Consider the following 14,399-nt stretch of genomic DNA (forward strand, 5'->3'; position numbering starts at 1 on the left):
CACGGCCGACCAGGGGGAGACGTTTGTCACGGCTTTAGATTGTATTCCAGAGAACGGGGGCGGCGCAGACGTTTTAAATCAAGACGAGCCGTCTCCATATTCACACCGCTCAAGTGTTGTTTCCGCGGGGCTGCCAGGTGAGAGAGCGAGAGACGGACGCGCACTGTTCCCATCCGACGCCTCATTGTTCTTCCTGTTTACTTCATCAATACAGTCATCCTTCGACGATCGCAGGGTCCGTTACAGGCGTCCCATCACCTGCGAAAACCCATCAGAGTTTCCGCTGCATGTAAACGCTCAGCACGGCAAATGAACGCCGCCATGCCTTCAGAATGATGATTTTTAGGTTTAGATGAATGACAAAACAACGTGGAAAGTTGAAACGAGCGGAAAACAAAACCTGACTATGGTGGTTTTCCACCTGCTTTTAACAGGAAAACCCTGCATCATAATAACTGAAAAACAAGAACAGAGTGGCTGCTAGTTGAACAAAACCGTCCGGTCTTCTGAAGGAACAGAGATTGACTCCTTATCATTACAAACCGCCGTGTTTGTTGTTAGTTCAACAAATAGCAAATAAAAACTATACAATATACAAATGTCAAACTCCCCCCTTCACTATCTGGTTTCTCACTTCTTCTTTTGGCTGCGTTCCCATTTGGGAACCATGAAGTAGAAACCGCATACTCGATTATTTTGGTAAATATTAAAAGCTTTTTTCACACTGCAACTTTAGCTTTAGCAAAACCAGCTTCAATTTGGCGGGTTAAAACGGTTGGTCATTCCACGACTTTTTAGGGTGACTTGTATGTTGCGAGCCTCGCTGCCACCGTCTTCTCACAAAACACTGACACGTGTGTTTCCTACAGTCCACGAATGCATCATGACCAGGGGAGGTTTCTGTGCGACAAAGTTCGGATGTGTCACGTGTTTTATTATAAATTGTATAAATTAAATATTGAAGAAAACATTTTCCAAATAGTTTCCCAAAATACGGAATAAAAATGTGTTAAATGCCTTTTACTAAGTAAGCTCTTTGCAAACCCATGAATTAAAAAATGATGTCTCCGCTGCGTGTCGTCATATTTCCAGGGTGAGTCACATCAATTTTCCCCTCAGTATCAACTTCATTTCAATAGCGTTTCAATCAAAAGCAGGAAGAAATGACAACAGCTTCATGAGGTTTATCCCGAGGAGCCACTCGCAACAACAGAGCTAATGCCAGCAGTAGAAAATCGTCTTTCCTCTGCTGTGACTGCAGCGATCATGATGGCCGTGTGGCACAGTGACACCGGCTTCGCACACCTCCACAGCTCGTGACACCTGAGGTGATCAGACAGGTCTGGGGAGCTGAAGTCTCACCAGGATGAAGGAGCAGGATCCTTCAGTTGTGGCTGCCGAGCGGCTTGAGAGCAGACCATCAGTGTTTATAACTAACTCAATAACACCATCACCCACACACACGGAACACCTGCTCGTCCTGTACTTGGAAACTGCTCCACAGAGGACTATTTTCACATGAATCAGGAAAACAAACACAACCATTGATCTCGTCTGAGCTGCGTTAATTCACTGAGAGCGAGTTTTGAACGGCGCAGTCAATGAAGCTTGGCGCACTATTTGGCAGCGCGCGCACACAGTGGACCTTGATAGTTAAAACGGAGGTGTCACTGTTTGGCAGCGCGAAAAAAAGTCCCTAACAGTAAATAAAATCGGAGATAAACGCGGAGACGCATGTAGAAGTTGGCTGTTGCCCACGCAATGTCACACCACGGAAGCAGGCAGAAGTTCACAGCTGGTTGTTGAAGCTATCAGCTGAACCTTTAGTTTTGCACGGCGAGCGAGGCAAGTTACTCAAAAAAACCAAAGTGAATAATGCAGTGCGTGTCAAAATAAGAACGGTGTGAGTCTCACCTGCTCGCTGAAGGGCCTTGAACAAGTGAGGTTTGGGCTCGCAGTCCCGGCTGGAGCTGCTTCTGCCTGATGACGCCAGCTGAGTCTAACGAGCACTTGAAGAGTCCGGGTCAAATGTAGTGAGTGAAGTTTGGATTTATTTATAATTCAATCTGAAATCATTCCCATGTAGAGGATAAAATGAGGGGGACGCTTTTCTAGATTAAAAATGAAATTGAACGTTTATGGAGGTTAGTGAGGAGGTTCCCCAGCTGATGATGTTTGCTGATGATATAGTGATATGTGGTGAGAGTCGGGGGGGGGTGAAGAGGAGAGTGCAGGCAGGGTGATGACCAGACATTACTAGTCAAAGTCTGATCCAGTCAGACTAGATCAGGATCCGTCTGATTCAAGCAAACTATTTGCAGAGAGGCAGGAAAAAGGGGGGTCAGAGGTCGGTCTAACTTCCTGTTCTGCAGCACGTTTTCCATATTTATCCTTATTTTATATAAAAAAGAAAAAAACTCAGAATGAACACACAGTGAATTCTAACGTTGAGCTGCAGGACAAAATACGCCCTCAGTGAGCAGATCTTTGCGCCGCGGCGGACAACAAGAGAGTCAATCTAAAGAGGAGTTCCAGCAGCATTTTGTGTTTTCATACATAAAATAATACAAGCTCTACACCTGAGTGTCTCCACTTTACTCATTTATAGGTGGATTTTATTATTCAGGGCCGCCTCGCAAGGCTTTTATTATCATAGCGGCTGAAGCTAATGTGATATCAGGAGTGTGGGGCGACATAGTGGCTTCTTTTTACGGTTTCTTTAGGGCCACAATCAGGGCCATAAAACACAGGAAGAGAATTTCAATATTAAGATGAGAAGTGTATAAAAGTGAGCAGAGGCATGAAGTGGAAGCAGGCAATGAGGCAGGAAAGAAAGGAAGGCGTGATAAGCCCAGGATATATATGTAGGCGCCGGACGTGGAGCTGAACCTGCATGACGGAGGGACCGCTGCAGTGGCTTTATGACATTCCAGTTAAAGTTGATGAGTAGTTTGAGAGAGGCTTGTAAAAGATCGGGGAGAACTTGGAAAGTACACAAGAGTTATGATGGAGCTAAGGCTAAGCTAACCAGTCTGAGGAGGAATACCTGTTTCCAGGGACGGTCTGGTTCTGCAACCTACATTTTCCCTGCGAAGAGCTCTTGTTGTCGTCACGTTGCCCAGTAGGTGCCTTCTTGGCCCAATTCTCTACCGAGGTTTTCTAAAGTTTCCTAGAGTTGTGGCCCTGCACTGCTAGAGGGTTACAGAGTTTTACATCGCAGTGTTCCGGGGTGATTTTCCCATAAATTCCTCTGGCAATCCTTCAAATTCTCATCGTACCGCCTCCACAGCCGACCAGGTTCTCTCTCCGAAGGCGTCACATGATTGTCTAGCCGATTTTACGTCCAGCTAACTGTCAAATGAATCGTATGTTTTCACGCTGTGGCATTTCCTGCGTTTTACCGGGCTGGAATTCTGGAACGAATTAAGTGCCCACCTCATTTCTATGGTCAGGTCCATCCACAGGCATTTTTACTTTTGGCTGGGTGGGTTTGTGACGGGGAGACCCAAGTACGACAGGAAGGAGGTGAACAAAGGACGCACACATTTCATGACACAACAAACAGAATTACACTGGACTTCGACACTAGAAGGAAGCTAGAATAACAAAAGAACAAAAAATACTAAAGACAGTATCAAATAGAAGCGAAAACTCGACCTTAAATAAAAATAAAATAAAACAACCGAGAGAAAGAAACAAGTGTCCATAAGCGCAAACGCAGGAGAAGGAACCAGAGTCCGGGGCTCGGAAATAAGTCCACAGGATTGGAGAGAGGAACAGCGGAGAGCAGGCACAGACACACCGTGAAACAAAGGAGATTAACCAGAAAGAACTCACCAACTCAAAGCGCATGGAAAAAACGTCCCTGCTCAGGAGACGAATCATCCACAATACTGGGGAACGGAGGGTCATACCAGGGTGAGCAAAACGCCGGTTGTCTTCTGGCCGGCGTTCAAGTTGCGCAGTCACTGACTGGAAGATTGGGCTCAGGTGTGTGTGCCTGTGAAGCCTGTTATGGCGGGAAGAAGACCCCCAATCCTGGAAGAGAAAAGAGGAGAGGAAGTTGTCCAAAACAATATGACTAGACCGAGGGGGTTTGTGACAGGGTAGCCAAAAAGGCAGTTTGAGAGCCCAGAAAAAAAGGGGCACCTGTCACAAAATAATCTCATTGTTATTCAAACCATTCTCTTTACGGTTGTTGGGCCAGTTTATTCAGAACCATTTTGCCCACTCAGCACTGCATGAGGAGCAGTGGGAGGGGCTTAAGCGACACGGATCAGAGCTCTCATGAGTGCCCCATCGACTGAGAATGAAGTGGGGGAAAAAAAGCTCCAGCAAAAAGGGCACTTTGGTGCATGTGTCTGTCTTTTGTGAGGAGTTTAGGTTACGAGACGCAACCAGGCGCCAATGAAAATCTCTCGCACTCATTTGGCGGAACGATGAACTGTAGCAGGCCCAAGTTCCAGACCTGTCAGCAGGCAGAGGCCCACACCTTATTGCTCCTGCAGCTCATGAATATAAATAGATTTCTCTCTTAATTAGGTTTCACCATCATTTCCTCGGAGTTTGGAAGGATTTTCCTCAAATTCGGAAAAACACCCAGAGATTGTGGATCCAATCAGGGTTATTGAGGTTCAGCTCAGATTAGCAGAAGTGACGGCTGATAACAGGATTATGAAGAGAATCGCAGGTTTATTTATGTTGCAGGAGTCAGTAGGCAGCGGCGGCGGCAGCGGCGGCGCGCGGATGTGGCTTGATGCCCTTGTTGGGCGACTTGGCAATCCAGCAAAGATGGATCGGCAGAGAGGAAGCAGGAGAAGAAAAAACATCCTAATGTGTTTTTGAAGATTTAAATTGCATTCATCAATCTTCAACAGAAGCACTCGGGACGGCGAACAGATCCGCTGTGATGTCGATCCAAAAGAGGTTGTCGGTGGGCTGTTGCTTTTTTGCAGCGAAGCAAATGAGCGGAGAAGAAGAGGGAGTCTGGCAGCCGAATAAAGGAGAAAAGTTGTTCTGACACCTGGATTGTTTTCTTCTCTGCCATGGCACAATGCTGCGGGGAGCAAATTCACAAGATCTTTGTTGTGCGAGAGAAGAGAGTCGTTCCACGCGTTTATGAAATTACCCGCGTTTACAGCTCGACATCGGCTCATAACGCCGACGTGCGCCTCGCCGCTGGGATGCTCGGCTACACCACATCGTATTAGACCATGCCGGCGCACGGGCGACGGCGGCGCGGCACTTTAATGCAATTATAAATAAATAAGCATGTGGTCTGGAAGGAGACAAAGTCCTGTGGGAGCAAGTTGAAAGAAAATAGGGGAAGTTTAATTAAAGCTGCAAACTCCCACATGCGGCGACACACACGCCGTAATATGAGCCTTATTAGCGGCGGCTGGTGTTTACTGGAAATACAAGAGTCACACTCTTCCTCCTGTTCTTTCACTTCACCAGCCGCCACCGTGTTTGCTATTTTCCGTCATTGTAATTACACAAGTGTTGTCGATGTAGCCCTTCAATTAGGGCGCTGCGACGGGGAGCCCGACTCCTGCCTCTGGGGCAGTGGTTCTCAACCTTGCTGGAGGTAGCGAACCCCGCCGGTTTCATATGTGCGTTCACCAAACCCTTATTAGGTGAAAAATAACTGGTGCACAACCATGCATGAACATCGCCACCGTGACTTGTGCTTTGAGAGACCTGTTCAGATATGCCAGGCTTCTACTTCAGTTATGTCCAGCATCCACCACAGTCACATGTTTTCCACTGAGCGCACCGAATTCCCTGAGTGCTGATTGGCCAAGCAGCGTCACGTGATCATCTGTAGCCAGTGATGGCCGAGTGGGGCATGTCACCGTGGATTGACACCAAGAGTCGGGTGTGTCTTGACCTCCACCCCTGAGACAGATTCACCAAACCCTGTGGGTTCAATCGAACCCAAGTTAAGAACCAGTGTTTTAGAGCAGCGTTTTTCCACCAGGGTGCTGCGGCAGACGAGTGAGGTGTGGCATGGGAAAATGATCCACTTTCACCTCATGAGGGTGACAACCAAGGTGACCACCAGGCCAAAGACTGTCTGCACCCCAGAGCTAACAGAGCTAACACTTCCAAACTTTATTGATGCACATGGACCGTCAAAGTTTGCTCTGTGGTTTAGTTAGTTTTGGACCCGCCCCCAGATGACTGACCGACTTTTTTAGCACGACTTCAGAGGCCAGGTTTCAGTCAGGTGACTCTTTCACGGGCAAGAAAGTTAAAATATAGAGTTGAACAAATACAAGTTTCCACATGGTCAGCTGCGATTTTTATAATCAAAAAAACTGCTTTAGCTCTGGTGTTCCTGAACATCATGTCCTCAGGCTACTGTCTGAACGCGCATGACCACTAGAGGCGCTAGAGGGGCTGAACAGGTTGCACTGCGTCATGATGACAGTCCTGTTTCATACTTTGAACTGAATATGAACTTTATTGGCAGCTCCAGGATTGAAGATTATTCATTCCTTAGCTCCCAGGGCTGGAAGGCTGAGGACACCCTGGACAGGCCTCCAGTCCATCACATGTGCTGCACAGGGGCAGAAAGCCGCCTCAAACTGGTTTCGAACCCTCAACCTGTGAGTGGAAATCAATCCAATCAAACGGCCATTAGAGGCGTGTGATTGCGCCGGGCGTCCTGATTGGTCCGCCGTCAATATTTACACTCTACTGATGAATCAAGGGCGTCCGACAACAAGCCGGCGTCTGCCTGAGCGCTCCACTTCCCGAGGCGGCGCCTCGTGTTGAGTTTTAATTTCCCTGCTCCGCGGTGCTTAAACAAGTCTCCTTCACATTTGAAAGAAGGCGACGGAGAAGGAGACGCAACCACAGTGTGGCCCAGTCAATTCTCCAGTGGGTTCTTCAGTCAATGAAGGAAAATCACCGTCCATTTAGAATGGATTTGTCTGCGAGACGCCGATAAACCGCCGCTCGCCTGAGCCGCTTGATTCAGAGAAGGAGATCCTTGAAGGACGCGCTGCTGGCAGCGAGAGGTGGACGCTGATGAAGAGGGAAGAATCCAGTGGTCTGGCTTGATCTGGCTCATTAATTATTCATAGCCGTGTTTGCAGGGCGAGGAGTGGAGCGCCGCCACGGAGGGAGGAGCTCCAGGCTGCGTCTGGCTAATGCTAGCTGTCCTGGAAAGACTTGAAATACCATGGAGTTTGTGTTCAAAGGGCATTTTTTATGAGGGTGGAATACACAAACTAAAGACATTGTCTCAGATGGTGAACTGGTGTGGGCGCGGTGGGACGTAGCGGAGGCTATTGTCGTAGCGAATAGCTAGCGACTTGTGTTGCGGCGGTGAATATTGTTGCCACGACCCTGGACGCTGGTTGTTCCGTGTCAGTGGGTGCGCGAAACGTTGTGTGGCTTTTGTGATACTCAATAGCTCAGCTCAAAATATTGTTGGTGTTTGCCGATTTCCGCTCGATATTGGTGCCGATATTCCCGACATTACAAATACAATCATGGTCGGGTTAAGGGTCAAACATTTTTGATTTTATATCTGTATATGTCACGCAGGTGGTATCCACCAGGGGGCAGGTGTGTGACCAGAGATGTCCACCAGAGGGCCGGTGGAGAAGAGGTCCAAAGATAGGACGCCAAAATCATTTAGAATTTGTGATGTGAAAATGGTTCTGAGCAACAGAGACGGGTTTGTCTCCAGAGGGAAGTCATGGCTGCTGACTGTTCCCTCCTCCCTGCACTTGTTTCTCCTCCTGGCGAGTCGGCCTGCAGCGCTCGTCCCAGCGGAGGAGTCGGCCTAAACAGCCGGTCTGAAGTGATAATGAGAGCGCGGCGTGAGCGATGCCTTCAGGGCCGTGGGAACTCTGCTCTTTCTGTGGAGACAGTCGGGAAGGTGAGCGGGATTTGGGTGGAGCAGGAGGTGAGGGGAGAGGGGCATTATGACCGCCTGCCTCCTCTTTCTGTCAGAAACAGAGGGGTCATCAACAAGAGAGCGAGATGTTCCCAAACCAGAGTGTGGCCCCTGTCTGGGAGCCTTCCCTGTGAGCCACGGTTACCATGGAAACCCAGTCTGCCTGAAGAACCTCTGCAGCAAACATTTATTGAATAATGAACATCATAGTAGAATACTTTGAGTGAAAACATTTTTTTTTAATATGCAATATGGACTTTTAAAAGAAGAAAAATAAATACAATATTATGCATTTTCAGATTAGATTCAAGCTAAATTTTTATCATCAGTATCAGAAAAGATTTATAGCCAGTGAGGATCCCACCAACTAGGAAAGAGCTTCGGTACAAAATAAACAAATGAAAACACGTAAAATAAAAAATAAGAAAATCAACAAATAAAAATGAACAGTAATAATAAAAATTAATTACAATAATAATAGAAGTACTAAATAAATCAAAAGAAACAGAATGAAAAAAATGTACCATACACCAGAGGTTGGAAAACATGGCAAAATAACAGCGCTTTTTTTTTTTAAAATATAATTTCAAAGGGAAACATTACTAAAATAAAACATTTTTATGACAATGTAATTATATTTTCATGCTAAATAATAACAAGCGTAATTTAATATATGGAGATATTTAATATGATTATACTTGTTTTTATCATATGGATTCATAATTATGTATAGATTCATACATAATTCTCTGGGGAGAAATGCAGATAAGGTGAGCGACTGTACATTAAAAATAAATCAGAATATAGATTTTAAAAAGGCTGAATTTTCCTCCAGCACCACTGTTTGTAAAAAGCAAGTGGTGCGTGAAGCTTTTGGAATGTAGCAGCAGTGCATCATGGCCCCCCCCCAGCCATGTATCGCTGCAGCGCGTTTCATCTCCTGCCAGAGTCCATCAGGCCGCAGACCCGGGCTCCACAGCGCCACCTCCTTTCATCACAGCAGCGGATTCAAGCACATGTTTCACCACTCCTTCCACACACCGTCAGAAGAGCAGCTCCTTCTCCAACGCGAGTCGTCCTGCGGAAGACAGCGCGTCTAAATGAGGATCATTTATTCACGGGGCGCCGATGCTCGGCCTCAAATAAATCCAAGGTGGGAAAGCGGCTGGGCGCGTTTGACGGCTGGAGAGGAAAACATAAAACCCATCAGGCGGATTTGACTCCGGGGTGTCGTGACTTCACCGCCGTGATTTCTAATTAATTTCCTCTTTGTCAGGCGTCAGCGTCTTCTCGACGCCGTTGGTTCAGCCAAGGGTTAATGATGCTCTCACGTCAACGCCGCCGCCGAATCTGGACGGAATGTTAAAAGTTGTATGTGCAGCAGCTTAACGTGAGGAGCGTGAGACGCCAGCAACTCGCCGTGATCGACGGGAGAAGCTAATTCTCAGCTGGCGGTGTCGGATTTACAGGTCATCAAGAGGTCAAGTGCGAGGACACGCTTGTCGCCTTGAGGCGTGACTCGAGTGATGTGAACTAGTGGCGCCCCCTGCAGGTCCCTTCTCAAACGCGTTCATGCCAGGCTGTTTTACTGGAGCTGCTCGATACAGCGACTCACCGAATCCTACACATCCAAGTGAGTCCCCTAGTTCGCAACTGAGTGAGGCCTTGTGACTCCAACAGGAAGTGTGTCTGACTCATCTGGTTTGCTAGACAGAAATGAGTCACTGCAAGTGAGCTAAAGTAGATTCATACATCTCAGCAAGTTTGAGTCGACTTACTTGATTGAGGGACTCAGCGAATCCTACACATCCAAGTGAGTGAGTTCTGGATTTTTCAACAGGAAGTTGATCAGAATCATAACGCACTTGTGTGAGACAGGGAGTGGTTCGGAGTGAGACGCCAGAAACTTGCCGTGATCGACGGGAGAAACTAATTCTCCTCTAGCTTGTGGGATTTAAAGGTCAACAAGAGGTCCAGTGCGAGGACACGCTGGCGGACTCAAGGTGTGTTTGGTTTTTAGGGACGTGGACTGGTGGCGCCCCCTGAAGGTCCCTTCTCAAACACATTCATGCCAGGGTGTGAGACCAGAGTGGGCCCCTCCGTCCTCCTTCCCGCGGGCAAAATGACCCGAGGCCACAGGTCCAAACCCGCTGCGCTGACATGAGGCAGGTCATTAGGGAGGCAGCTTTCTAAAATCCCAGTCAGACACGCAGCGCGAGGCCATTAGAGGAGCCATCGAGGATTTAATTAAGATGCGATCAGCGCGAGGGCGGTAATGTACGACGGAGCCGGGCCAATCCCAGCCCATCTCGCGGCTCGCCGAGGCTTTTACAGATCCGTTCTCATTTCACGCTATTAGAGAAGCTCCGGGAGTGGAACGTCTCGGCAGAGTCGCCGCTAATTTCTCATCATGCAGCCGAATCCAATTGCAACATCGCTTTGTTTTTTTCTCTTTTTCCTCCCAAACATCAAAGCAGGGAAAGTTTATTTCCACAGTCAATAAAAGTCCAGGACGTTTCACCAGGAGACGGAGGTTTGCACTGCCGCTGTAAGGACTCGCCAATCAGACGGCCGCGTTTGTGATGAAGACCTTCACATTGGAAAGTCAGAGTCAGAGAGGTGGATCGGACTTGTGGACTGTGGACTGGAACTGCACTCGTCTGTTCCACTCAGGAAGTGAATGAGACTCCATTGAATATCTAAGAATTGAGCTGGACTCATTGATTCTTTCAGCAGGATTGGCTGCACAGGAATGGACTCCCTCCAGTCCGAGTGAGTCTGTGACATGAGAGCACACTGAATCAATGACTCTTTCCTGCCTCAATTGGCCCATGTTTCCAAGGGCGCTAAAAAGGAAGTGAGTCCTTGTGACTTCCTTTCACCAAATCATACACATCCAAGTGAGTCCTACGATTCATAGCTGAGTGAATCCAACAGGAAGTGTGTCTGACTCATCTGATTTGACTCACTACAAGTGACCTAGAGTGGATCATCTAAGTCGAGTTGCTTGATAGAAGGACTCACCGAATCCTACACATCCAAGTGAGTCCTACTGTAACAGGAAGTTGATCAGACTCACAACGTACTTGCGTGAGACAGAAAGTGGTTGGGAGTGACTCCACCAACGTCTGCCTCAGTGGTACTCAGACGGCGTGGTGCGTTCACATGCTTCCCGTCAGAACCTGCGCTGAGACTCGTGACCAGAAATAACTCGGGCTCATGGCAGCAGCTGTGAAATTGAAGATAAGAGAACAAACATCAAATCAACTTTGTTCAGCAGCTCAGAGGAAATGTGTTTTTCCGAGATGAGGAGTCGGAGCCGGCGCCAACTGCAGATGCGGAGCCGGGTCTGGATCCAAACCCAGGCAGCCGTCTTGATATTCCAGGTCACAGTCGACGGCGTGTGAAGGTTCTCCAAAGAATCCCCTTCCCGCCGGAGCGCTCCTCTGCAGAGGAACGCTCCCAATGTCCTCCAGTCCATCCAGGTCACCAAGTCTCTGACCTGCTTTTTAACACGGGGGGCTTCGCTCCGGAGTCAGCAGCAGAACACGACCGTCAGTCAGCAGCAACAAATGAGCGCTCCGTCACCTTCCCCCATCAAGGCATGCTTCCACTGACCGGCAGAAGTTTCAAGAAGAAGTCATGGAAGAATATTTGATGGATAATTGAACAAGTCGGAAGAAATACTTGATAAAATGATCAATCATGAACAAATGAACAAATTCAGTTGCTAAAATGTAATATTATATTATATAAATATGAATAGAATATACAAATAAAATAGTGATAGATTTTAATATTTCAGCAATTCATTTCTAAAATAAATTGAAATAAATATATTCATAAGATATTTCTCCATACTGTAAAAATTGTTACAGTATTTGTAATAACTCATGTGAATAGATTGTTCATATTATATATTGTTCATTTCACAAGGGTTCAATTCATGCATTAATATATTCTATATATGATATGTGTGTAATATACATATATATATATATATATACACACACACATCAGTATATAAAAGTGTTCTTAAATATTGTAGCATTAGAAGGTGCCAAAATATATGAATATATATGTATTTTTCTATTTATAAATAAAACATCACCAAATCTTATTTTTATTTAATATCTTCATATTAAATGTATCATTATTATGTTACAAAATTAAAAAACAGACCAAAAAATGAATAAAGGATCAATAAACACATTCCTAAAAGAGATGTTTCACTTCTTTTTTTCCCATATTTCTAAAATAAAAGGGAATAGAATACAAAATTAAGGTCATGATGAAATGATGTCATTAATTAAAGAAAGAAAAAATAATAATATTTGAGTAAAACACGCTCAAAATAAAGTAAACAAACTGTGTAATAACTATGACTGGATAAAAAAAAAAACCAAACAAATAAATGATATCCTAAAATACAATGGATGAATTAAGGATCAACGTTGCACATATACTTCCATCCCTCAAATGTCTCTCTGAATCGTCATGGCGACCGCTGAGTCGGCGTGCCAGCATCATGTCCGCCTCTCGTTCTGCTGCGGGAGCTCCACACAAGATTCCAGTCCTAATCCGGATCGCCGCGTTTTTTGGGATTATGGTCCACAAAGTGTTTTCCCTGCCGACAGTCCGGCCGATCTGGCTGGTGTCGACCTTTGCGAGAGATGAGATGAAGAGATTTTCCATCTGGACTTGGTGGACTGGAACGTCGGCTGGATTCCAGAAACAGTTGGACGTGTTTGGCGCGGGAGTGGCAGAAGCGGCTTCCACTTTGTTTACAAGAGTCTTGGTCATGACTTGTGACCTCCTTCCAGAAGCCGCTTCTCTTTGTCGCTGCAAACAGCCGCGCGGTGCTTTGAAGAGCGCAAGCTCATTAGCTTTAGCGCATAACAAGTCAGCCACGCTGACGGAAGCTAGCGCTGCTAGCGGAGGGCACCGCTGCTCCATCATGGCTGAAGTGGCGCTGCTGAGATTCAGCTGTTCGCCTAATTGCAGATCGAGGGGCAACATGGCGCCACATTTGCATATGTAAATGCGCGGCGAGCCAGCGGAGCCGGGCCTGGCAGCAGGGCCAGGAGAGGAGAGAGGAACCAACAGATGGGAGAGAGCCAGATGGAAGAGATTGTACTGATCAGACCGGGGAGCTCAAGGATCGGGCACCACCAGGGGGCGCCTCTGCCATCACAGAGAAATGGCTGGCTCCGACAACAGGACCCGGCTCACATGCAGGGAAACAAGTCGGGATGATGACTCAGATGGAAGCGTTGCAAACACAGGGCGCCCTCCTTTACCTCACACACGCACGCACCACAGACTCCTCCCTCCTCCGTCTGTTGAGCTTCATCTGTCCTCATTCTTAGATCCTCCTGAGGAGCATCAAAGTCTCACCTACTGTCTCACTGTGTGTGTGGGCTTCACAGGCACGTGACACATATTGAAGCCAAACAAGAGCGTGCGCGTTGATCATCGCTGAGGTGTTTCATGAGCCTGTTGTGTTTCATGAGTGTGTTGTGTTTCATGAGTGTGTTGTGTTTCATTAAATTGTTGTGTTTCATGAGTGTGTTGTGTTTCATGAGCGTGTTGTGTTTCATGAGTGTGTTGTGTTTCATTAAATTGTTGTGTTTCATGAGCGTGTTGTGTTTCATTAAATTGTTGTGTTTCATGAGTGTGTTGTGTTTCATGAGTGTGTTGTGTTTCATTAAATTGTTGTGTTTCATTAAATTGTTGTGTTTCATGAGTGTGTTGTGTTTCATGAGTGTGTTGTGTTTCATGAGCCTGTTGTGTTTCATGAGTGTGTTGTGTTTCATGAGTGTGTTGTGTTTCATGAGCGTGTTGTGTTTCCTGAGCCTGTTGTGTTTCATGAGTGTGATGTGTTTCATGAGTGTGTTGTGTTTCATGAGTGTGTTGTGTGTCATAAGTGTGTTGTGTTTCATGAGTGTGTTGTGTTTCATGAGTGTCTTGTGTTTCATGAGTGTGTTGTGTTTCATTAAATTGTTGTGTTTCATGAGTGTGTTGTGTTTCATGAGTGTGTTATGTTTCATGAGTGTGTTGTGTTTCATGAGTGTCTTGTGTTTCATGAGCGTGTTGTGTTTCATTAAATTGTTGTGTTTCATGAGCGTGTTGTGTTTCATGAGTGTTGTGTTTCATGAGCGTGTTGTGTGTCATGAGTGTGTTGTGTGTCATGAGTGTGTTGTGTTTCATGAGCGTGTTGTGTTTCCTGAGCGTGTTGTGTTTCATGAGCGTGTTGTGTTTCATGAGTGTGTTGTGTTTCCTGAGCGTGTTGTGTTTCATGAGTGTGTTGTGTTTCCTGAGCGTGTTGTGTTTCATGAGTGTGTTGTGTTTCATGAGCGTGTTGTGTTTCCTGAGCGTGTTGTGTTTCATGAGCGTGTTGTGTTTCACGAGCGCGTTGTGTTTCACGAGCGTGTTGTGTTTCATGAGCGTGTTGTGTTTCATGAGTGTGTTGTGTTTCCTGAGCGTG

This window comes from Synchiropus splendidus, chromosome 19, assembly GCF_027744825.2.
Source record: "Synchiropus splendidus isolate RoL2022-P1 chromosome 19, RoL_Sspl_1.0, whole genome shotgun sequence".
Lineage (NCBI taxonomy): Eukaryota > Metazoa > Chordata > Actinopteri > Syngnathiformes > Callionymidae > Synchiropus > Synchiropus splendidus.